The sequence below is a fragment of the Pongo abelii genome, chromosome 3, assembly GCF_028885655.2.
Source record: "Pongo abelii isolate AG06213 chromosome 3, NHGRI_mPonAbe1-v2.0_pri, whole genome shotgun sequence".
In the NCBI taxonomy this organism is placed as follows: Eukaryota; Metazoa; Chordata; class Mammalia; order Primates; family Hominidae; genus Pongo; species Pongo abelii.
Genome location: NC_071988.2, coordinates 114,281,821 through 114,309,511, shown reverse-complemented (window position 1 = coordinate 114,309,511; position 27,691 = coordinate 114,281,821). Strand labels below are relative to the sequence as shown.

The 27,691-nt window shown below is 34.7% G+C and overlaps 1 protein-coding gene across 2 annotated transcripts in view; it reads right to left on the bottom strand.

Moving 5' to 3' along the window:
* Positions 1 to 27,691, bottom strand: part of GRID2 (glutamate ionotropic receptor delta type subunit 2) — a 1,495,815-nt gene that overhangs the window by 915,863 nt on the left and 552,261 nt on the right. The window lies entirely within an intron of this gene.

Genomic DNA, 27,691 nt, shown 5'->3' with positions numbered 1-27,691 from the left:
CTCTTATTAGGGACTAATGAAACTGACAACCCTAAGTTGAAGTCAATGCTTATTTACCATTCTGAAAATCCTGGATCCAGTAAATTTATACTAACCTATTCTTCATGTGTTCTATAAATGGAACAACAAAGCCTGGATGACAGCACATCCATTTATAGCATGGTTTACTGAATATTTTAAACCCACTGTTCAAAACCAAGTGTTCAGAAAACAGTATAACTTTCAAATTAAGACTGCTCATTGACAATGCGCCTGGTCACCCAAAACATCTGATAAAGATATTTAAGAAGACTCACATTGTTTTCATGCCTGCTAACACAACGTCCATTCTATGAACTATGAATCAAGGAGTAATTTCAACTTTCAGTCTCATTATTTAAGAAATACATTTCTTAAGGCTCTAGCTGCCATAGACAGTGATTCCTCAGATGAATCTGGGAAAATAAATTGAAAACCTTGTGGAAAGGATTCACCATTCTAGATGACACTCAGAACATTCATGGTTCATGAAAGGAGGTCAAAATATCAACATTAAAAGGAGTTTGGGAGAAGTTTATTCCAACCCTCACGGATGACTTTGAGAAGTTCAAGACTTCAGTGGAGAAAGTAACTGTAGACGTGATAAAAATAGCAAGAGAATTAGAAGCAGAGCCTGAAGATGTGACTAAGTTGTGGTAATATTATGGTAAAACTTGAACAGATAAGGAGTTACTTGTTATGGATGAGCAAAGAAAATGATTTCTTGAGGTGGAATCTACTCTTAGTGAAGATGCTATAAATCTTGTTGAAATGACAATAAAGGATTTCAAATATTACATAAATTGAGTTGATAAGGCAGTGATGGAGTTTGAGAGGACTGACTGTAATTACAAAAGTTCAACTGTGGTTAAATGCTATCAAACAGTATGACAGGCTAAAAAGAAATCTTTTGTGAAAGGAAGAGTCAATCAATGTGGCAAACTTCACTGTTGTCTTATTGTAAGAAACTGCCACAGCCACCCCGACCTTCAGCAACCACTACTCTGACCACTCAGCAGCCTTCAACATGGAGGCAAGACTCTCCACCAGTAGAAAGATTTGTACTTGTTGAAGGCTCAAATTATTTGTTAGCATTTTTTAACCACCAAAGGTTTTACTTTAAATTAAAATATGTACATTTTTTAGACATATGCTATTGAATAATTAACAGATTGCAGTATACTTTAAACACAACTTTTATATGCACATGCACTGGGACACCAAACATTTTTGTGACTTGCTTTATTGCAATATTCACTTATTGTGGAGGTCTGGAACTGAAGCCACAGTATCTCTGAGGTATGCATGTATATTAATGTGATGAAGGGTCTAAAATATTTCACAGTAAATAAAATGTCTCATTTTTAATTAACAGAGTGTTTTTCTAACTGAAAACCCCTAATATAGTTCTAGGCATTTGAAATTAAAAAAAAAAAAAAAAGCGAGCCACTGACTATCCAGTATTGCCTCAGTAATGTTTCTTTAATCAAAAATATTTTACTAAAATTATTTACAGTCTTACATTATTTAAAAGTCTTGCTTCCTAAGATCTGTAAAATATGCTTTCTGTGCAAAACAAATTATCTTAAGTTCTGAGGAAAATATTTTTTATTCAAATATGTGTAAACCACACCTGGCTAAATGGTATTCTTGTCCCTGTTGCTTGATATTTAGCACTATAATCAAACCATATTGCAGCGTTCACAGCTTCTGATGAGCCCTAAATGAGGCTCCATCAATCTGGCAGACTATTTCAAGAGCAGAACTAAAGACAAAAAATATCACCTTTCTTTTAAAATAAAACTCTACTCCACCAAATGCACCCAAACTAAATCATTTAAGTTGGAATAATTGAATCTGGGCATTCCTTAAGGATTATTCCTGAGCCATAATCTGCCCCAGCTGGCTCTAATCCTTACTAAATGAAATGTGTCCTAAGAATATTACCAGCACATAATGAAAATTGAAAGGTATAGAAAATTAATTCCTAACATACTATTTAGTAACAGTATTTAAATCACTTATCTAATTTTATTTTTAAAACAATATGTTTAAAAGTATAATACTTTTTAAAAAGTATATTGCTTATGATCCTACACCTATTAGGATATCACATCAAAACATATATTTCATAAAACATTTCAACATCACATTAATTCTGTCATTCCCCTCATTATTTGAAAGACAATATTTTTCTCAACACTCATTTCCTATTTAATAAAAACAATATCTAAAAAGTAATGTTTTCTACCTAATAACTATAACAAAAGTTTTTAGCAGGCATTATGATTGTTTTATTAAGCACTGCAACCTTCCATTTCTCTAATCACAATACTGTCATATGATCTATTAACAATTATAAAATCATAAATATAGAATTTTTACCTTGACTTGTGTTGTAATGCAAATCAATTATTGGGTCAGGAAAAAAAAGGAAGCAGACAAGATATTTTTTCTTTTCTTTATATTGCACTAATTCTCACATGGCCAATTTGAGAACCCTCTAGTATTCTGTGAAGGATTTGATTGGCCAAGTACTTAGCTTCCATATTGGAAAGTGACAGGTAAATGTTATATATGTAAAATCAAGAGGTGAAGATGGCATCATGAAAGAAAAGAAGCCAGGAAAATGACAATTTGGTTAGGGTTGAGTAACTCAGGTGGCGAGCTCTGAGAACTATAACATTGAATTGGTGAATGACTGAGTGTATTTTTACTGTTAAAGAAAAAAAGAGGCCGAGCTGGGTGGCTCACGCCTGTAATCCCCGCACTGTGGGAGGCCGATGTGGGCGGATCACCTGAGGTTAGGCTTTGGATTCCAGCCTGGCCAACTTGGCGAAACCCTTCCTCTACTAAAAATACAAAAATTAGCGGGGCATGGTGGCTTATGTCTGTAATCGCAGCTACTCGGGAGGCTGAGGCAGGAGAATAGCTTGAACTTGGGAGGCAGAGGTTTCAGTGAGCCGAGATAGTGCCACTGCACTCCAGCCTGGCGCGACGGAGTGAGACTCCGTCTCAAGGAAAAAAAAAAAAAAAAAAAACTATCCGGGAGTGGTGGCAGGCGCCTGTAATCCACGCTACTTGGGAGGCTGAGGCAGCAGAATCACTTGAACCCGGGAGGCAGAGGTTGTAGCCAGATGAGATAGCGTCACTGCACTCCAGCCTGGGCAGAAAAGAGCAAAACTATGTCCAGAAAAAAAAAAAAAAAAAAAAAAGGAAGAAGGATCTCTATGGTCAAATTGTTGTGTTTTTGTTTGTTTGCTTTTGCTTTTTTGAAAAGGCCATATTTATTATCCCTCTAGAATATACAGATACTAATTGGTATCCTTAAATATGAATTAGAAATATGTTGAAATGAAACAAACACGTTCTATGACATACAAGTTATATGACAAAATTTCAAAATTCAGTTGCCTTCAGCTGCAGGAGTAGCTAAAATCAGATAATTATAATCATTCATTATTTTTCCTTTGTGACAAGAAAAGTCGAAACTAAGCTTTAGTATTTGATATCTAGTCAGAAGGTGGAAAAAAATTTGTTCCCTGAGAAAAAAAATATTATGGACTAGAATGTTTATGATTTAAATTCTGTCTCTTGAAGACATCTAAGATAAAGAGGTAAAACTTTTGCATCAACTTTACAAGAAAATAAACTTAAGCCCTTCAAAGACCAGTTGTTAATAGGTAATCAAGTGCAAGCAGTTCTTAATACTCCTCCAAATGCTCCACCAAAAATATTTCATTTTCATGCCTACCTGTCTACTTAATCTTGAGTTGCTTTGGGAAGGTCACATTATTACAGAATGGGAATAAACACAGCTTGCAGAGTTAGCCTGACTTGAGATCCTGATTTCCTGTTTGCATCCTAGAATCATGAGTTCTGTAAAAAATTCTGAATCAAAAACTGGACAAAAAATTCCTTGGATTTTTATACATGCAAAACTGTGTTGAACTTTCTGTTTGGTAAAAAATAATATAAATATACAATTTTCTTTTATTCTTATATTTAAGCTAAGTTACCTACTGGATTCCAATTGGATTCATTAATTTGGAGCACTGCGAGATTCAAAAGCTCTTGGCCAAAGAACAGTTGCATACTTGACTTTCTGTAATGAGGAGTTTCACCACTAATCCAGGTAGAACAAATTAACATAGAAGCATTGCATGATGTTTACTTAACTTCTCCTGCACATTGTATTGAAACATTTGAATGTGATTAAAGCTTATTTTTCCTTTTGTGACTGAGATTTTTAAATTAATAAATGATTGATTAGTTGGTTTAAATATAATTGAAAGTCTCTTTGTTTTAAATAGTAAGTTAGGTCCTGGGAATAAAGCTATGAATAAAAATGACAATGGTTCCCTTACCTTACAGGCAAGTGTATATGCGATCTCTGGCAGAAGATAACACTTCTAGAACAAAGGTGCTTTGAAATTCTCTGAAGTCAGCTGTGTGGGTATACACTGCTACTAGTCCACCTGGCTGTACATTGAAAAGACTGCTTAGCACTTATTAGGGCCAACGTTTATTGTGGGCTTAGATGTGCCAGATGTAGTACTATTTACTTTATTTCATTTTATCCTTTCTCAGTCTGATGCCTATGAAAAAGTACTACTTTGGGTATCATTTTATTGGTGTCAGTCAACCTTCACATGGGTCACATCAGTATTTACTCTGTCTTCCCTGATTGGGAGAGGCAAAGTATCAATACCCTTATATCTTCTACTTTTAAAAATATATATACTTAGAAAGATAGTATCATTAACAGTTTTGAAAATAAAATCACCATATTTTATATATTTTTTCTAGTCTTTGTCTATATACATTTGCATTAAACAAAATTGAAAATAGAATATACATACAATTCTATACGCTTTTAACAGTTTGACGTCAAAATAAGATAAAGCTCTAGAAAGCCAGATAATTATGCTAATCAAGAGTAATTAATTTAAAATGATGCCATTTCCCTCAGAGCTTGGTGAGCAGCAAAACGTGAAATAACATTTAGTATACCAACAGAACTCAGATAGCCTCACGGGCTTGTATAAATGGGATTTTGTCTTACGTGACTTCATCCTCATTTGAACTCTTGCTAGAGATTTTTCTATTCATTTATGACATTCAATAAAGGCTATCTTCTCTAATTACTTGTATGGATGTCATCTCTCTAAATTGTAAACTTTGAGCTCAGGGAGTATTCTATCACTATGTATCATGCAAATTAAGAATTCAATAAATATTTGCTAAAAGAATACATGAATATAAAAAGAAAAAAGTGTGATTCAGTATAAGAAATTTACAAATATGCATCATAAAACAAACGTCAGTGTTTTGCTTTTGAAAAGAGCCAGGAAATCTTAAACAAGCAGTATATCCTACAGAAGTAAAATCATCTTGAACTTCTTAATAACAGAGACTTTAAAGTTCAAACTACCATCCAGGTACTCTCTCTTTTCTCCCCATCCTCTAGCCAGATTTATCAACAAATAACAGACACCAATTTTACTCTAAACAAACAATAAGATCAAATTTATTGAAGTTGAAGAAATGTACTGCTGGGATACATCAAAATGATTTCAAATATTTGTTTTTTAAAAAATACTTTTTCTAACCTACTATCACCATCAGTTGGAACAGATGAGTGATGCAGATATTTGAAAGATGACTGAGTAAAACCACCTCCTACACTGAATAATAAACATTTTTAATGGAAAATTAATGTAATGCAGACAATGTAGGGAAGGAATTTTTCCTTGTTCAAGTGACATCCTGGTTAAATCAACTTGTGAAAGTAGATATCTAACTGCTTCTTGAAAAACTCCTCTCTGTAGGAGAATTTAACCCAGTTACATCAATCACGACTGCCATGTTGCCTTTATTTTTCTCCTCCAATTTCTAAATTTATGTCCTAATTTTGAATGGTACAAATTGAATATTTGTAGCAAAGCTATTGAAATGTTTAGAAATACCTGGGGAGCACAAAACACCAGATGGTTTTTCTTTTCTGGTCTCCAACTCTATAAAACTTATCTGAGAAGAAGTAAATATACTGAGCAGAGGATCTAAAAGCTTAAGGGGAGTAAAGTATAAAAAGCCTCCCCAATCTTGAAATCTTAAGTCATTCTCCAAATTATAAAGTAGCTAAGGATGCTTGATCTTTGTCCCTAAAGGTGCGGCATAAATCCATCAACATGGACTTACAAACCGCTTTGCACGACTAAATGATTTTCAGAGTGACAGGACACACTAATGGACTTCTTTGTGAAATTCTGATAAGGATGGGAGGTATCCTGATTGTAGCCTGGTTGTGCTGACTATAAAAGAACAAAAGAACAAACTGTATATTTGGGCTGATGCTGACCTGGATAACTTAATTTTCTTTATCTTGTACATAAGAATGTGTGTGAAGTAAGGCAAGATTTTGAAGATTATTTTGATAAATGATGCCTTGCTCATCCTCATTATTCAACTAGTGTACCTCCTTCATGGACTCAGCACAGTTACAAAGTTACTCAGTGCTTCATATTGCTCCACACATACAATCAAGGAGGTTAAAATTACTGAGAGTTTTCTGTCTTTAGAGAAAAAATAATGACGAATATTTTGCTCCTGGCTAAACTTATTCATTTTAAATAGAAAATCCTCGCCTGAAGGCAGAATGAACCTTTGAAAACTGCGTAAGCAACTTTCTACCTTAGATGCAGTGTACTAACCTTGGACTGTGCCTTGATTCAACAAGGAATAAGAAGGCAAAATTGTTTCTCATTTCCTTGTCATTAAAGTTTCCTGTTGAGACTCTATACATAGATTGAGTTCCCAGAGTTAGCATGAAGGTCTTTTAATGGAGAATTTTTTAAAAAATTTGTTTTGTTTCTTATAAATGTACACAGCCAAGATATTTTAAAATGCAAATAAAAACCATAATTCACTCTTGATAGATGTTGAAGTAACATGTTCTCCATTACTTTAAAAAATACAATTAAAATAGCACTGAATAAAGTTCAATATGTTTTCAAGGGATTAATTCAATTCAACCATGTTTACTTCTCACTTCTATATTTTATAACTTATGATTAAATTTTTCTCAAAGCATGGCTTACAGCCCACCAACATTGGAATTAGCTTGCTACTTGCTAAAACTATAAATTCTCAGCCTCTACCCTGTCCTCCCTGTGTGTTCTGCTGCTCCCTGTGGGTTTTATAAAAATAAAAACTAATGAATCAGAATCTCTGGTGATAAAGATCTCAGATGATGCATTTTACCCATTTTCCTGGTAGATAAGATGTACCTTGATATAGCTGAACTGTAGTAATAATCAAGAAAATTGGGTTTTCGGATGGGCACGGTGGCTCACACCTGTAATCCCAGCACTTTGGGAGGCTGAGGTGGGCAGATCACAAGGTCAGGAGATCGAGACCATCCTGGCTAACATGGTGAAACCCCGTCTCTACTAAAAATACAAAAAATTAGCCAGATGTGGTGGCGAGTGCCTGTAGTCCCAGCTACTCCGGAGGCTGAGGCAGGAGAATGGTGTGAACATGGGGGGTGGAGCTTGCAGTGAGCCGAGATCACGCCACTGCACTCCAGCCTGGGCAACAGAGTGAGACTCCATCTCCAAAAAAAAAAAAAAAAAAAAAAAAAAGAAAGAAAATTGGGTTTTTATAATTTCATAATTTATAAATTTGCTGTTCGAAACAGAGAAAATTTGCTGTTCGAAACAGAGAATCTACACTGTCAAAATATATAATTTTAAATATATAAGGTGATATTTCTAAACATTACAAAGGGATCACTCCAGAAATTGAGGATTAAATGACTTCAGAGCAAAAAGCCAAAAATATTAGAATTTTAATATTATAGTATTTGGTATATAGGAGATTGAATTGAGAGCATATTGAGAAGAGAACACTGTATGACTGCGAAAGCTGTTTTAGTGTCCCACATATTTCCAGGCCCCAGTAAAGGCGCTCTCTGCTAGTTCAAATATCCTTAAAGCAAGAACTTACCTCAGTTGAACTAATAGAGTTGGGAAGCATTTTTTAATCCATCAAAACACCTTACATATATTGTAAGTCTTCAGTAAATGCTTAATGATTATTGACAAAAAATGTCATTTTTATTTATTTTAGGTAGATATGGTATTTGCTTTCAAATTTAATTAAATCTCTATCCTAAAACTGTATGAATTAGAATAATTCATTTTACTTCTCTGGATCTCAGTTCCCTCATCTATACAATAAATGTGATATTAAATCAGTGTTTCCCAAAATTCAGCCCACCCACATGGATTGTGCCATATCTGCACACCACGTATATTATTTTCTTCAAAATAATATTCTAAAAGAATTAGCTATATTTTTCTGATATGCAGTAAAATTATATTTATTAAACATTTCCAGATGTTGATTCCTACACAACCAAATGTGTTGTATTGAACCTTAACTTTACAACCTTGCTTATGAAAAAATACTTTTGGCCGGGCGAGGTGGCTCACGCCTGTAATCCCACCACTTTGGGAGGCTGAGGCAGGTGGATTATGAAGTCAGGAATTTGAGACCAGTCTGGCCAACATAATGAAACCCCGTCTTTACTAAATATACAAAAAAATTAGCCGGGTGTGGTGGTGTGTGCCTGTAATACCAACTACTCAGGAGGCTGAGGCAGGAGAATCGCGTGTACCCGGGAGGCAGAGGTTGCAGTGAGCCGAGATTGTGAGATTGTGCCATTGTGTTCCAACCCCGGGCAACAGTGCGAGACTCCGTCCCGGAAAAAAAAAAAAATACTTTTGAGTTAATATTTAGTTTCATGAATTATCCTTCAGTTGCTACCTCTAGTTCCTTGGCACACGAAATTTCACCGTAATTTTAAAGAATATTTACATCTAATAAAGTCCGGTTGTCTTCTAATTACAAAACAAAATGTTACTGACTTTATGGATACACACTTGAATTCTACCTAAAACAAATGTTTTAAAAATTATGTGAATGATTGTAAACACTAATTAACAAGAACAAAACACCAAGTCTGCATCAGAAAGTTTTTGAAAAAAGAAAATAAAATGGTTTGAAATATTTAAAATCAATGTTTAGAAGACAAATCTTTGAAGAGTGATGGAATTATCTGAGTACCACTGTAACTTAATTGACAACAATTTTAATTAGATTTTTTACATCTACAAGTCAGCTTGTCAGGCAAAGTCCCCAAATGCTCATGGCGTGCATTAAATGGGTCTGGTGTCTTTTCATATAGAAAAGATGAAAAATATTATTTGTAGCTTCTGTCTTTAAATTCTAACCTTTACTCATACATACAAATGTTGTAATTTTTTAAAAGTTATCTAATACTTTGCTTTCAAAAGTAATGGAAAGTAGGAAAATAATTGAGTACACTTTGGATGTTTAAAATAGTGTTGTAAAAGTCATATCGAACCCAATTTTTATTTTTTCTTAACTACTTATCACTATTAATTACATGGAGGTATGACATATTTATTTGAAAGCATAGATGATAATATTATATTTGTTTTAAAATGAACTAAAGGCTAATGAGTATGATGCTATCCAAATCATTTCATTTTAATAAAGTTAATTTAATCTTTCATTTTATTTTGAATGAAAGTCTTATGCAAAATACTCAGTCCTATCTTCATGAAGAGGTTACTAATTGGAAGACGCTACAACATTTGAAGTTACAGTAAATAAAGTAAAACAGACGAAATCAGTCACAGACTGCTACAAAAGAGCTCAAATGTTGTGACAATATCAATGATATGTACAGCAGAAAATCTGGATATTCAAAAGTTGAGGGTTTCCAGGTGAGAAGCGTCCCTTTATCACTTCCTGCTCCTTTCTCTTCCTGAGTGTAAGAAGAATTGGGGGAAGTAGAAGTTTCAGGACAGGGCTCCTTAATAAGAATTAGAGGAGGCCGGGCGAGGTGGCTGACGCCTGTAATCCTAGCAGTTTGGGAGGCCGAGACAGGTGGATCACCTGAGGTCAGGTGTTCGAGACCAGCCTGACCAGCATGGTGAAACCCCGTCTCTACTACAAATACAAAATTAGCCGGGTGCGGTGGCACATCCCTGTAATCTCAGCTACTCGGTGGCTGAGGCAGGAGAATTGCTTGAACCCAGGAGGTGGAGGTTGCGGTGAGCCGAGATGGTGCCATTGCACTCCAGCCTGGGCAACAAAAGCGAAATTCCATCTCAAAACAAAACAAAACAAACAAACAAAAAAAACCCAATTAGAGGATGTTTAAACTAGTATCAAATTCAGCAAGATTTCCCTCCCTCTATCTCTTTTTTATGGATAGGAAATCAGAAGTAATTTTAGCTTTAGGTATATAAGGCATTTGACAATAGAAACATATCTAAATTTTCATCTTTTATTTATCTAATGTAAACCTAGACATAAAAATCAAGATTTGAATGTAGAATTTATACTGCAGCAAGGTTAGAGTTCAAGTCCAATTTTAGTAATATAACATTTAAATGATTTTTTTGAAAATACATATAATTGTGGTTATGTTAAAAAATAAAGTTGAAGTTAGAATGAAAATGCTGGGACTGGATCCTGGCATTTCAATTTGCTGCTTCCTTAAGACACTTGATTTTGCTAAATCTCTGTTTCCTCATTCCTAAAAGAAAAGTAATAAAATTTATTCTACCCCAGTAAATGAGTCTGTGAAAACTATATTACATAATAGAATTGAAGAGCTTAATAAACTAAACATCTAAATGATTATAGACTGATATTATAAATACAATAATAAATATATTTCATGATATATGATCCAAAGAAGCACAATCAAATCAAACAAAAAAATTTTCATTTTATGAAATTTGAGCTCTATCATAGCCCAATTTCTTTATTCTTATACTCAATACTATTATAATACTATATTTTCTGTTTGTATCTGTGGAAGCTAAAGCAACTCCATCTTAGGTACTAATCCATCATGTTGACTTCTAGTAACTCCAGTTCTAGAAAGGCCTCTAAGCTTTCCAGTTTATCTATTGTTTCTTGAGTAAGAGCAAGTACTTACCAAAAATTACCCTGTTATTTCAAAACAGCTTTGACCATAAATCCTGCCCTTAGGCATATTCACAGAGCATCTTTGCCTTTCCCTGCAATTGTCCTACACATTATTTCCCTATGGTATATAAGCCCTGGGTCCAAGGGGTAAGGTCACTGAGCTCTGCTAGCATGTCTCATTCCCAGAGGCACAGACATGGCTTCTGTTCAAAGTTCCTATAAAATGTTTCTTTCTGAGAACAATATGTTCACCTCTTCCTTAAGCCTCTTGGCTTCCTCTGACTTTGAAGATATACTTGCATGGATTTGCCCCCTGCAGAAGAGTATTAACATTTTTTTCAAATTAAAATAATGATTTGCTTATTTTTAATCATCCAAATAATTAATTTTCAATTTCCATCATTTAATTCTACAATTCTAGAGAAATTTTAGGTAGAATAAAAACATTTCTCCTTGCCAAAAATATGCAGTATATAATTAAGGATTTTTTTTTCATGGAGAATTCCATAAATTAAGCTTGCTTTTTTTTTTTCGTATTGCTAGTTTCCTTTTTCTAAGATGAAATTGGAAAGTTTTCATTTTATCAAGTTGCCATTTATACGTCTTCTTGGTTATTACATTTGAACAGCTTTCATCATATATTCTTTCTTCATAAATGTGTTCATAAATTGATATTAATAAAGAGTAAAGTAATGTTGATGTTTTGCATACATTTTCATTTTATCCTAATAAATTGTTAACATAATTATGATATGAAACAAACTGTAATTTCTCTACTAAAAATAAGTTAATAAACACAAAAATTATTCTAAATCAATTTCAGAAACTTTCTTCTCAAATGCAAAATTTAACATATATGTACACAAATCAGCACAAACACAAACACAGACACACACTCACACATACACCTGACCACAGATTTATTGGAGAGTTTCTTTCTTTTTATACACAAATGTCACTATACATTTAATTGAATAGGACTTACTCTCTCTGAAACACCAAAGAAACTCACAGGAAAAAGAGCCCCTCAAGGTAGTAAAAAACATTTTCATTTAAATTAAGCAACCATTTTATCCATAGAAAACATTAGACAATATTCTTTCCCCTGTCTTTCACAGTATGGAACCAAGAAGACTTTTGCACATTTTGTTGCAATGTGTCTCTAAGTCACTGAACTCTGAAAACTTAAAATTATTACCTTGGAAAGTTGAGTTAAAAAAAATTCTAATATTTGCTGGTTTCCAAAGTGGAATTTAAATCATTATGTTTCTAAATTATTGGCTTCCTATACCCTCTTCCCTGCTCCTTGACTCATGAGGGTCAGTACTCCGCCCTGACGTCATAGCCAAAGAGAGCCCTAAATGTACAGCTGGCATAAATACCAAGACATGGTTTTTAAACTTCTGGTAACTAACTTAAAACAAATTGTAATCAATTAACCCAATTGTATTTAATAGAATAATAATTGCATCATGTTAGGGACCTTCTAGGTTAAGTTATAATTTTCATATGAAAAACAAAACAAAACAAAATAAAAAATCTGAGGCCTAAAGGTTTACTTAACCTTTTAACTTGTTACATTAACAAGTTAGTGACCAAGTCAGAATGTTAAACCAGGCATCACAACTCCAGGAGAGAAGACTTTTTGTTTCTATCTATCTGTATATTTCTATTTACCAACATTCTGTTTACCTAATACATGTTTTAAAAAATGAAAGAGGGAGAGAAATGAGGTGGAGGGAGAGAGAAGGAGAAAATACATATCCATCTGTCTTAATGAAAAAAATGTTTAGAAGAATTTTTTATTTAGCGCTTTTGAATAGTACAATAAAACACCAGATAAGAAAGGGATTATTATCTGCTGATGTTATCACAAGTTATTCATATGATTTCATATTGTTTCCTGTCACTAAAGTTATAAACACAATTTATAAGCACAATTACACACACACATCTTTGCCATATACATTTCGGCAACCTAATTTTAAACTGTAAAATCTAGTAAAGATTATCTTCCCCTGCTCCTTGGTGGTGCTATTTTTTTCTTTTATCACATGTAATGCATACAACAATTTCCAAGCATTGAACAACTTCATATTTCTCTACTATGAAAGATGAACTATAATTTAAAAATTGAATGCCATCTGTTAATACTTTTTAAAATAATTCCTGTTGTTCACTATGTATTTTTTTATTTAAAATAAACTGAAATAAATATATATCTGAAACATATATCTCACCTATTCACATTATAATGTTTAATTCTTTTCAATAGGAGTGATCAATGTGATACACCTGAGAACAAATTTTGGAAACACTTCCAAAGTATTCATTTATTCACTACATTCTTATGAAACACCTAAATACTGTAAGCCAAGCCCTGTTCTGCATTCAACGTGAATAAAATAACAAGAGTGCTGTCCTTATGGAGCTTAAACTCCAGTGGAAGAGTAATATGAACATTCTACATGAGAGAGAGAGAGAGAGAAAGTGTGTGTGTGTGTGTGTGTGTGTATGTGTGTGTGTCCATATAATGTACTTAATATATTATATATATAGTTTATAGACATTATGGTTTTGTTGTTCTTTTTTAGAGACAGGGTCTCACTCTGTCACCCATGCTGGAGTAGAGTGCTGCAATCGCAGCTCACCACAAACTTGAGCTCCTGGGCTCAAGCAATCCTCCTGCCTCAGTCTTCCAAGTAACTAGGAATACAGGCATGAACCACCAAGCCTGGCTCTTTTTTTTTTTTTTTTTAATTTTTTTGTGGAGACGGGGTCTCACTATATTGGTTGCTCAGGCTGGTCTTGAATTCCTGGCCTCATATAGTTCTGCCTTGGTCTCCCAAAATGCTGAGATCATGGGTATGGGCCACTGCGCCCAACTTACAGTTAATATTCAAGTATATAATGCACAAACATTTCAGAAAATAATATTTGAAGTTAAGGTGGTCTGGAAGGCTTCTCTGAATAGGAGAGACTTGAATGATGAGAAAGACACAACCATGCTCTGATTACCTTTAGGGGAAGAGGATTATAGGGAGAGAAATTGCTGTGATAGGTGAGAAAGAAATTGGCATGATCAAGGAAAGGAAAGCTGACCACTCTGGCTGAATGTGGTTGAGGTGGTGAATAATGCAAAAGAAAGTCACTAGTTGTCAGCTGGGATAATGTCGGGCTTTATAAGCCAGGGTAACTCAGTTGTTATTTATTCATTCCCCCATTAATTAATTTTAAAAAAGAATGTTAGATCTACCATGTTTTGGACACCAAGGACACAAAGATGAGCTAAGATCTCTGCCTGTTTCAGATAGAAGGTATACATGAGCCACCCAAACTACCAGTTGCTTTGGTTATTTTTGACAGAGAACATCAATCAGCTCATTATATCCACGTGGACCACATCTGCTGGATTTTTGAAATCTAAACTATTTAAATGTTTTTTGGGTACTGCCTCACATATGACTGCTAAAAGCTTCTGTATTGAGTACCTACCCATTTCATCGTGATTACACTTTACAATAAATTTCATCTTGAATTAATCACTCGTTATATTGCTATAAATTAGACATTAAAATTGCTCAGCTAATGACAGTATCACCAGTAAGCTGTAATTACTGTAACCAGGATGTAATCTAATGTTTTTAATCTGTCAGATGAAAAATTTACCCCTATAAATACAAAAAGAAAGAGAGAAAGAGGCGGAGATGGGACACAGAGAAGGAAACACATATTGCTCTCACATTTATACAAAATTAAAAGTAATTTCCTTTACTTCAGAGGCCGCAGAAAATTGTATATATCTATCATCCTAATATGTAATTTAGATGTCATAGACAGGGACCTAGAAGAAAATAAAACAATTTGAAATCCCTTATTTACATTTCCATGTTTGAAAAAAGTAGATTTTTTTCATGCATCTTTTAAGCAATATAAATAGAAATATACTCTGGCAATATTACTCTTGATAAATGCTAAGATGTACCTGCCAACTTATTTTTGACATACTCTTTAGAAGTTAGTTCATAAAATTAATAGGGTGTTTCTACAGATTTCATTGCAAAACACTAAACACACACACACACACACACACTACATAAAATGTAGTTTTCCTCTGCTCTTTCATCTACGTGTCAAACATAATTTATCAAAAGACATAATACAAACTACTATAAAGATGGCACAATTTAGAAACTAGTCACAAATAATGTCAACATACTTATTGCCTTTGCTGTTTTAAAGGAGAAAGAATAGTCTACTTGTTTCTATTTTAATCTTCCACTAATGTTTTGATAAAACTTTGAATTGGCAGAAGAATGAAATCTTTAGAGAACAAATATTTTGTAATAGATAAATTCATACGTATGGGAGCAAAATAACCCAAATCTCTGGTAGCTGCATCTGGCAGGGAACCAAATCTCATAAGGCTTAATATGCTTTAGGTTTGTTATGAGGTTGGTGTGAAAGGGTGGGTAGGAGTATTTTGTTTTTCAAATAATTCTGCCCATGAAAATTCTGTGTAGCTAAGCCCCATGATTCAAAACTAACACTGTTGTAGAATATATCTATTCAAAGAAGTAGTAGAGCTAGCACATTGTAGATTGTCTTAATATATTCAAAGTTTATGGAGTCATAGCAATACATTAAACTATGAAATAGTTAATTTGTCAACTGCACATTAAGGAAAGAAGGAAGGAAGGAAGGAAGGAAGGAAGGAAGGAAGGAAGGAAGGAAGGAAGGAAGGAAGGAAGGAAGGAAGGAAGGAAGGAAGGAAGGAAGGAAGGAAGGAAGGAAGGAAGGAAGGAAGGAAGGAAGGAAGGAAGGAAGGAAGGAAGGAAGGAAGGAAGGAAGGAAGGAAGGAAGGAAGGAAGGAAGGAAGGAAGGAAGGAAGGAAGGGAAGGAAGAAAGAAAGAAAGAGAAAGAAAGAAAAAGAAAGAAAGGGAGGGAGGGAGGGAGGGAGGGAGGGAGGGAGGGAGGAAGGAAGGAAGGAAGGAAGGAAGGAAAGAAAGAAAGAAAGAAAGAAAGAAAGAAAGAAAGAAAGAAAGAAAGAAAGAAAAAGAAAGAAAGAAAGAAAGAGAAAGAAAAGAAAAAACTTTCAGTATCATCTGCCTATCACCTACACCAAAATCTCTTCTGAGCCAAAGTACAACCAACTGTGAAAATGGGACCCAGGAATCTTATGTAACCTGGATTTGGGAATCACTACCCTGTGAGTTGCAGTTTGCTGATCTGTTAAATGATTCTAATGACTAACATTTTATGTATATTTTTGCATGATGGTATTCCAAACACATTTGAATAGCTCCTGTACATACCCAACAAGATATCTAGTTGGTTTCATATAGACGAAGCTTCAACAAACAGGACAATAGCAAATCTAGTAGGAGAGAAACCCTGGAATGCAGATCACAGGAATTTTTAAGGTTCCATTGAGCAAAAAAGTGTTAAAAATCCATTTTATTGATAGCCTTTTACCAACACATTAACTACTGTTCTCTAAAGCTTGACTTGCAAAAAATAGTAATAATAATAATACAGCTAAACTTCTCTCTGCATTCAGGGGTTCCATAATCACTTGCTCAATTATCATTTTTGACTGGAGTACTCAAGCTAAATTAGCATTAGCATTCTTAGTTTTGTATGTGTGGAACTGCACTGTCTTCTCTGGTTAGAATTGTGATATCGCCATTAGATGTGGCAGCAGAGCACACTGCTCTTGGTGGCGTTTGACATATTTCACTCTAGCTTTCTTCCTTGATTCTAGTGAATAAAGGGTTTCCTTAATTGCAGGTAAGGAGAATCAATAGCACTTTTTTTCAGTGACTTTGTGCTAATAAACTGCTTAACTACCACTTAGGATAGCTGTTACTTTGAATAATTATCAAAGATAATGGGATAAATCATTGGAGCTCAATAACCAATATGTTATTAATCAAAAATTTAACAACCATTTTTAATGATAAATGGAATCATTTACATGATGTATTTACTATGTAAAAGAAGAAATACAGTATCAGTATTCTTAAATTTCTTAAAATGTAATAAAAATCATTTAAATTACTAAGACATCGAAAAGATCCACAGGAAGACTGAAGGAAGACATGATAATATGATGGACATAAAAGCTTAATTGAATGAGCCATTAACTACGGATTTAATTTGTTTCAAAAAACAGAATGCCAGAGGTTAGCATGCTATGGTAATGTTAAATATGCCAGAGAATATGTGAGTTAGCTATCAAAAAGAGGATAACATCGGCGGGGCGCGGTGGCTCATGCCTGTAGTCCCAGCACTTGGGGAGGCCGAGGTGGGAGGATCACAAGGTCAGGAGACCGAGACCATCCTGGCTAACACGGTGAAAACCATCTCTACTAACAAGTACAAAAAAAAAAATTATCCGGGCGTGGTGGCTGGTGCCTGTAGTCCCAACTACTCGGGAGTCTGAGGCAGGAGAATGGCGTGAACCCGGGAGGCAGAGCTTGCAGTGAGCTGAGATCGCGCCACTGCACTCCAGGCTGGGCGACAGAGCGAGACTCCATCTCAGAATAAAAGAAAAAAGAGGATAACATCAATGATTTCTAACAACACCATTTGGTTCTTAAAATTATCTTTATAAAAAATTGTTTACTCAGTCTGCTGACACCAATTGGACACTTATTTCCTAGGCATGGGACAAGGCAAAGAAGGCACAAAAGTGAATTCTTACCTTTGAATAGAATCTGATGGAGAGGGAGAGGCTGTTAGGTAAACAGAAATACCAAAAGCAGTATAGAAGCATCTAAAGATTTGTATGAAGTGATTGAAGTGATAGGGATGACAGAGAAGGAAGCAACTGATAAGTGGGTAAGAGTGTATCAGAGAGGCAACAAGTAAGGCCATCTATGTCTGTATCAACAATTTGAGTGATGATGGACGATAAAATCCTACTTAAGTTCTGACAACACTTCCTCACGATATTCCTCTCACTATCCCAAATATCCTCAACATGTGTGCAGTATCACTCACAGGGTGCTGGACCAAGAGAGTTTTTCAAGTAGGCCATGATTTGAAAACCAAAGAAATATATCTGGCCTTTGGTTCTGTAAAGGAATAATAACTGCTTACATTTCTTCTCCATTTTTTATCAATTTACTGTTAGTGATGCTGAAATTAATTTTTCATTTTAATTTACTCACTTTTACAAAAATAATTCATCACTAGTATATGATAATGATGTTTGTATTTTTGCAAGCTGTCATGTTAGTGTCATTGTTTGTATTGTGTATTTTCAAACAAGAGTATTTTTGCTTTGCCATTTCTTGATAATCAAACTGTAAAACACATATACTTTATGGCTGAAATATTATTCAGTCAGTCATCCCATTTATTCAGTGGCACAAATATTCATTCAGTCATTCAACTTATTTGAAAAACACACAGGATCTTATTTTTGTACTCTATATCAAATTGGCCAAAGAGTGAAACTGTGAGTGAATTGAGTCACAACATATTTCATCTAGAGAGAATTTTATGCACCACTTTAGCCTGAAGGGAATATGATAGCAAGGATCAGATATGGATGTCTAATGACAAGATTTTACACATATATTTATAGATTAGGCAAGCTATAGACAAAGGTGCTTGTTGACAACTGGAAGAAGAATACAATTAATTTTCACATTTTTCCTTCAGGAATATTTCCTTCATCCTTCTGAATATTTCCTTTTGTCCAACTATTTGTGCCATTTTAATAGATCATAAATAGTAAAAAAGACCTTGTATTTTATGACTTCAATAACCTATTTCAAAACATCCATTTGTTAGACAACATCTCTGAACATCATCTGATGAATTCACGTTTATAACAGGGTTTCTTTCAAATTAGAGAAAGAGAAGTGACTCTATAAATATTATGAAAGTAAAGGCAGGAGTCTTTGAAAATAAACAATTGGTGCTCTAGGATTCTGTAGAAATAATTCCAGGGATTATATACAAAGGGGACCAATCTATCCTGTCAGGGAACCTCACACCTCACTCTTGAGTTAAGACAACAATCTCCTACAGATTTTATACCTTTAGCTTCTATATTGATTTAATATAAAGACGTTTTGTAGGTTTAGTAAAATGTTTGAAAATCACTGGATAATGAATTCATTGATAAAGACAGCAAGAACAAAAAAATCTATTGGCTATATAAAATAAATTTTGGGGATCCAGGAGGGGAGGTAGACAGGTTAGTTAGGCAATAAAGCAATGCTATTTTCAATCAGAATATTTCCATAAACTGCTGAATTTATGTTTGGTGATACAGGTTGAGATAAGATTTCTTTGTTTATCCAGGTACTACCATTATCTTCACAGTAGTCTATGGTGTCCCTGTCACTGGTAAACTTGCATCTTTTCCCATGACAAACAATAATGTAACCTCTTCACATTAGATGGAAAAGCCTAGTAGTAGTATCTATGTATCAATGGATGCTATACCCTTCCTAATATCTGGAAGGCTACAAAAGGCAGTAGGGTGTGGTTTACATAGTTCATATCTGCAGTAGTATGTTGTTGCTATAAATGTGCTTTTGCTTGTGACTGCAAAGTCCAGTGGGGAAATGTCAAAAGAAATCAAGGCCTTGACGCATGATCTGCATGAGTTATCCTTCCATAAAGGATGTCTGTTTTGAAGAAATTTTGTTATTATTCCAGATGGCAGTACTGTCATCTTGGCCACACCACATGTAGCACATTCAGGAATCATTCACTGTGTCTGGTGGCCTGGAAATGATTCTGCTATTGAAAAGACTGTAATGAAGTGTCAGCATATGCCAAGCTATTCAGTACTGTCCTCCAAAAGAACTTCTTTTCCCATGGGAAGTGACTAAGAAGTTTTGGTCAACAATCCAAATTTCTTTTACCAGACTTTTGGAAAGGACAACCTTCAATGTGTTGGTCTTGTTCTTGGCTCAGAGTGAACCCAGGTTTATGTCAAATGGCAGCTATGCCTGTTATTGTAAAACACTGCTAGTCAGGTTCTTTAGTTGAATTTAAATGATTTAAGGATACATACATTATGTAATTGTTTAATTTTATTCATCTTATTAATGGGAAGCACCTTGAGGCGTGTCTATTCTGTTACTAAATGGAAATAAAACAGTATTTACTAGTCTTAATTGTAACCATCTAACATGGGTTATTTAATCCTTTGAACTGAACGGTTGAGACTTTTGCTAAGCCTGTGGAGCTGAGAGAAGAATCCTTTTCACTATAATTGAGGTCATAGATCTTAGTTAAATAACATCCAGAGTGCAATGATCTCAGGGCACCATAACTACATTGACTGACTTCAATGATGTTCCTTCCATGGCGACCTAACAATAGCAAAACTATTAGAAACCTCCACTCTAAAATCCTGCGGCACTGAATCTTCAGCTATGCTTCCCGACATGCTCTCAAAACCAGAAAATGAAGATATATTTTTCATAGCGCAGTAAAAATGATGAAAGTGAAGATACACACTAATACTACAGAGAGAAAGCTTCGCAAATATGTACCTACCCTACTGGTTAAAAGCTGATGTGGAATTTGGAATGAGGGTTGCAGTGTATTTGAAGAGTAGATGAGCAGGCTGCTGTGATTTAATCTTGAATGGGACATTTTCCGTTGTCATTTATTGATATCCACTTTTGTCATTCTAGTTGCCTGAATTTATAAACTAGGGGAACAGATTAAGTATTTTCACAGGCTGCTGGAGGAGACAGTGTGTGAATAAGTGATTATTTCAAAACTTCATAGGGACTGTAATGAAAGGTGGTAGGTACAGTACAGAGAGGAGCACAAAGAGGACAGTGCAAAATTATATTTAAGAGGATGGAGTTTAAAAAGCAATTAACTCACTACGGACAAATGATATGTGTGGAGGAAAGATGTAGAAATGTACATGTTGGCAAAGTTAAGTGTAAAAAATAAAAGCCTAAATCAAAAGATAAATGAAAATTCAGTCTTTTTTTCATCAGACAGAAAAACTCTAAAGTTCTGCACAATGCATAACTCCAAGACAGTTTCTAAGATTTACTATTTTAAGCTCAAAGACTTAGAAAGTTATTTAGCATTAATCAGTTGATAGACTAAATGGGTAAGTGCCGAGAGAAGAGCTAGTGGGAGATAATTACTGGTAAATAACGAATGGAGATTTCTAAAAGTTGTTGTGCATTTATCAATCCGTCTCAAGTGCCAGGAGTCTGCAGCTGTCAAAGATTTTCTACCAAAGCAGTATTTAGAGCACTGAGCTTTCAGGATTTAAAAGAAAATGAATGAAGGACTTATTTACTTGCAGTTACTATCTAAATAAAATTACATTTTAGGATACCTAAAACTGCATTACAACATTTAGTTATAAAAAACGTATGTACAACAACTTAAATTTATGCTGATTAAGGTATTTTCTAAGACACAGTTTATCAAGCTGCAAAGTACCAGAAAACTGTCACTTTCCATTTGACAAAGTGAATAGGAGGACATGCTTGGAGTTATAGTTGGGGATGGCACAGGAAGCTCTAGGAAGATTAAAGTGCTTTACAAATAGTGACATATTTCATATTGTTTTTACTTTGGGTTTCCAAAGTAAAACACAGGGAGCAGCACAGAAACATGCTGACTAACAGAAGTTTAAAAATCAGAACACAAGCAATTATTAAAGCCAAATTCAAAAAACAATTTTCACTTTGTAAAAAATAAAAAAAAGATTACACCTAAGTGAATGTTAGAGAAATAAAATTACATCATGAAATTAGAATTTTCACATTATAGTAAACCCTTAATTAATTTCATTCATAATTGCCTTAAGTTTGTAAATTAATTTGCATAAAACATCCTTGATTTGGGGGTAGCAAAATATGAGGTAAATGTACTATGAAATTAGAGTGAAAATTACAGATAGTTTTGTTAAGATTGAAATAATTGTCCCAAAATGTTAGAAAAGTCCTGAAATGCTTGTCAAGAGGTTTTAAATATCCAGAGTACCCTTTGGGACATGAAATTTTATCCATGCCCTGTAGGACAATTCTGCCAGGCCTTCATATTTTCAGCATTTATTGAGCACCCATTATAGACAAGGTGTTAGGTAAAACCGTGGAGATACTTGGGTAAATGAGACAGAAAAATTCTGGGGTCTTATAATATAGTGGGAGTCAGACAATAAGGAAGTACTCACATAAGCAACAAAGATAATTATATAAAGTGATAAGAGATAGGAAGTAAATAAAAAGAATGATGATCCAGGGAGTAACCAGGGTGGCCGTTTGCAATATTTCAATGAGCTGGGAAGGTAAAATTGGAGCTAAAATGTGAACAATAGGAACAAGGATGAACTTTAAGAGTAGTCTGATTAGTTACTTCTTATTTAATAAGAATTTGCTTTCATTTCCTCCTTCATCACATATTTATTGAACATCTATTTTGTGTAGCCCAGGGAAGGGTTAGGTGTCAGAAATGTAGTAGTAACCAAGCCAGACCAGTTCCTGACATTACCATGCCTATAGCTTAAAAAGGAAGACAAAATTTAAATAAGCAATGACAATAAAGATGGTGATTATTAAGATCAAGATCACAGTAGGTACTGTGACAGCTATGGTTAACCTAGTCTAGTGGTCAATGAGGACCATATGAGAAAAAACAACATGAGAAAAAGATGATTGCTTTGGTAGATAGAATTCTCAGATAGCCCCAAGATTTCCTTCACACTAGTGTGCGTGCCCTGCATAATTCACAGAACTGGGTGTTTGATAGATTTTACTCCTATCATTAGGTTATATAATATGATGCAGGTGACTTTTCCATAGGGAGATTAAGGATGAGCCTGACATAATATTACCATCCTTTAAAAGTCCCTTCTTTTTCTGAGTTATGACCTACAGAACTGTGAGCTGATAAATGGTTATTCTTTTAAGTTGCTATGTTTGTGATAATTTGTTACCAGCAATAGAAAACTAATATAGATGTGGATGGTAATGATAAATCCTGCTCAATTAAAGTTGGTAGAGCCATAATTTAATAATCTAGACTTTGGCTTAAAATGGGTAGGATTAATAAGTAAGGAAAGATTGATTTACTTAGACTTAAAATGCTTGGTACTGTCATACATTTATAACTTTATTTAAACTTAACATATTATATTATCTCATTAAGTGTCTTTATTCACATCTACTCCCTGCCCCACACACCTTCCTAAACTATTAGCTCTTTAAAGAAGTTAGTGTACTTAGCACATTTTCTCACACACATAAAGGATAAGAAACATGTTCTTATGCTTTCATACTGGTTTTCATTTGATAAATATTTAATATTGATAACTGCCTTTCAGGTACTGTAAAGGGTTCAGGGGAAATGGCAGTCATAACAGGAATGAAATCAAGTCCTTACCCTCATGGAGATTAAATACTTGTTGACAGAATGAATAAATGAATAGGATAAATAAACTAATCACTTTTCCTCTCATTTTCAACTCCTACCTTAGTCTTTAACTGCAACTTTCAGAGGTTAACATTTCATAGATAAGTTTCGAGAGAAAAGGTGAAAAATGCTGACAGTTTATAGCCGATCTCCCAGGTTTTGTACACTCTTACTCTCTTTATGGGCAATGTTTACTTTGAAATGCTACCAAATCTATCATTGTAATAGCAAAACTGCCTTTTTCCTGGCTTCCAAGCACTTTCACACATCATAGTCTAACAACTACAATCCAAGCTCTGAGTACAAAGTAGAAAATAAAATTAAATCACTTTTAAAATTCTATACATAGACCAACATCTCGAGTAACCAAAGCCTCGTAAAACTGATGTTAACAAAAAGAAAGCTGACCGGTGCTGGCCCTCAGCAAAATTGTTAGGTGGACATGATGTTTATTTGTCACCTCTTACGTTCTATTCAACTCTGTAGAATTTGCCAGTATAAATTATAATGTTGAGTTCTGAGGTTCGCCACTTGTTAAGTCTGTAATCTTCAATTTAAAAATTAACTTCTTTGGGCCTTAGTCCAGAAAAAAAAAGACAATTCTTTGGTTTGTTGTAAGTATTGCATAAAATGATATTTGTGAAGTACTAAATATGATTATTACTCCATTCTTCTTCTTGTCAGTGGTTCTCAGCTAGAGGCAGCTTTGCCCTCCTATATTTGCCAAAATAGAAAAATGCTTTTGATGGTGATGACTAGAGGGGTGTTAATGGCATCTACTAGACAGAAGCCAGAAATGCTGCTAAAGATTCTACAATGCACAGAACAAAGGCCCACAATGAAGAAATTTCTGTCAAGTGTCAAGACTGAGAAACCCTACTCTAGGTAGGCATGTTGCTGCTGTCTGAAGAAATTTCAGTTGTGGATCAGCGGATCATTTCTTTCTCACTATTCTCACTAATAAAGAGAATAAAGAAACCATTTATTCTCTTTGTTAAGATATCTACTCCTCAATCAAGGTGTCATTCAAACTTATTTGTGTATGATTGTCTCCTAGAATTGTTTGAATTTTTACAAGGTGAATCTGGAAATACAATCCAAGGAAAAAATCTGAGGATATAATTTTCACAAATCATAGTCTAACAACTTTCTATAAGAGAACAAGGAAGAAGGGGAAATTCATTTTGGATCTTTTTGTTAATTATTTAAAATAAAAGAATAGGGTCAGACCTCAAAGATATTCTGGACTGAATTCCAAAACATAGCTATAAAGCAAATATTTCAATAAAGTGAATTACATGAATTTTTTGGTTTCCCAGTGAATATAAACGTTGTGTTTATACTATACTATAGTCTATCAAATCCACAATAGCATTATGTCTACAAAATGCACATACCTTAATTTAAAAAATTCTTTATTGCTATAAATTGTGAATGATTGAGCATTCAGCCAGTCATAATATTTTTGCTGGTGTAGGATTTTATCCTGATATTGATGGCTGCTAACTGATCAGAGTTCTGGTTGCTGAAGGTTGGGTGGCTGTGGCAATTTTTTAAAATAAGAATAAAATGAAGTTTGCCACATCGATTCTTTCTTTCTTTCACAAAAGATTTCTCTGTAGAATGTGATGCTGTTTGATATCATTTTACCCATAGTAGAATTTTCAAAATTGGAGTCAATCCTCTGGAAATCTTTCACTGCTTTATCAAATCAGTTTATGCAATATTTGAAATCCTTTGTTGTCATTTCAACAATGTTCAAAGTATCTTCACCAAGAATAGTTTCCTGAGATGGAAACTTAAAACCTCTTATTTACTCATTCATAAAAACCAACTCCTGGCCAGGCACAGTGGCTCACGCCTGTAATCCCAGCACTTTGGGAGGCTGAGGCAGGCGGATTACAAGATCAGGAGATCGAGACCATCCTGGCTAACACAGTGAAACCCTGTCTCTACTAAAAATACAAGAAATTAGCCAGGCGTGGTGGTGGGTGCCTGTAGTTCCAGCTACGCGGGAGGCTGAGGTAGGAGAATAGCGTGAACCTGGGAGTCGGAGCTTGCAGGGAGCTGAGACCGCGCCACTGCACTCTAGCCTGGGCGAAAGTGCGAGACTCCGTCTCAAAAAAAAGAAAAAAAACAAACAAACTCCTCATTCATTAAAATTTTATTATAAGATTGCAACAATTCAGTCACTTCAGGCTCCACTTCCAATTCTAATTCTCTTGCAAATCCACATCTGTAGTTACTTTCTCTACTGAAGACTTGAACCCTTAAAAGTCATGTATGATGGTTGAAACCAACTTCTAAATTTCTGTTCATGTTGATATTTTGACCTCCCCCCATGAATCATGAATGTTCTGAATGGCATCCAGAATGGTGAATCCTTTCCACAAGATTTTGTCCCAGTCCATCAGAGGAATCACTGTCTATGGCAACTTTAGCCTCAGGAAATGTATTTCTTAAATAATTAGACTGAAAGTTAAAATTACTACTCAGTTCTTCAGAATGAATGTTGTGTTAGTAGGCACGAAGACAACATAAGTCTCCTCATACAACCCCATCAGAGGTCTAGGTTGACCAGGTTGCATTGGCAATTAGCAGACATAATTTGAAAGCAATTTTGTTTTCTGAACACTATGTCTCCAAAAGTGGGCTTAAGATACTCAGTAAACCATGCTATAAACAGTTGTGCTGTCATCCAGGCTTTGTTATTCCATTTATAGAACACAGGCATAATAGATTTAGCATAATTCATAAGGGATCTAGGATTTTCAGAATGGCAAATGAGCACTGGCTTCAACTTAAAGTCAACAGCTTCATTAGCCCATAACAAGAGAGTCAGCCTGTTCTTTGAAGGTTTGAAGCCAGGCTTTGATTTATGAAAGTCCTAGATAGCATGTTTATCCAATATCAGGCTGTTCTGTCTACACTGGAAATCTGTTGTTGGGTATATCCACCTTCATCAATGATCTTAGCTATATCTTCTCGATAACATTCTGCAGCTTCTACATGAAAACTTCCTGCTTCACCTTAAACTTTTATGTTATGAAGATGACTTCTTTCTGTAAACCTCAGGAGCCAACCTCTGCTAGCTTCCAACTTTTCTTCTGCAGCTTCCTTACCTCTTTCACATTCATAAAATTGAAGAGTTAGGGAGTTGCTCTGCATTAGGGCTTTGGCTTCAAGAAATGCTGTGGCTGCTCTGGTCTTCTATCCAGACCACTAAAACTTTCTCTATATCAGCAACAAGGCCCTTTTGCTTTTTCATCATCCATGGGTTCACTGGAGTAACACTTTTAATTTCCTTTAAGAACACACCAACACACCCTGTGCATTCACAACTTTGCTAACTGGTGCAAGAGCCCTGGATTTCAGCCTATTTTGGCTTTCAACACTCTTTCCTCACTAAGCTTAATTATTTCTAGCCTTTGATTAAAAGTGAGAGATGTGTGACCCTTCCTCTGACTTCAACACTTAAAGGTCATTGTAGGATTGTTAATTGGCCCAGTTTCAACATTGTTTTGTCTCAAGAAATAGGAAGGCTTGAGGAGTGGGAGGGGAATGGAACAATCCATTGCTGGAGCAGTTAGAACACATACAACACCAATTGATTTAGTTTGCTATCATATGGGCATGGTAATGGCACTGCAAAACAATTATAACAATATCAAATATCACTGATCACAGATCCCTTTAACATATATAATATTAATGAAAATGTTTGAAATATTCTGAGAACTACCAAAATATACCACAGAGACATGAAGTAAGCACATGTTCGTTGTTAAAAGGTACTGACAGACTTGCTCACTGCAGGGTTGCCACAAGATTCCAATTTTTTAAAAAAATATTCAGTATCTGTGAAGTGCCATAAAGCAAAATGCTTAAAGGTATCCCTGCAATGGTGAGAAGTTAACAATGTCCGTCCATAAAACCAACTATCTACAAGATGTTGAAGAAAAATGCTGACATTTTGGATAACTCCTCTAATGCATCAGGTAAGATATTCACAGGAGAGAAGCTTTTGCCTCATAACAGTGATGTCCTTTAACTTAAACTCCAGTGGAAAAACCTTAAGTGAAATCTAATGGTACAGTCTTATTTAAGTAAATTCATAGTTTGATTGCAACTGATTATCTTTATCAATAATGATTTTCATACTGTCTTCTGGAAAAAAAGTGTTGAAAAATGCAACAGAAAAACACACAACTTTACTTGTGTT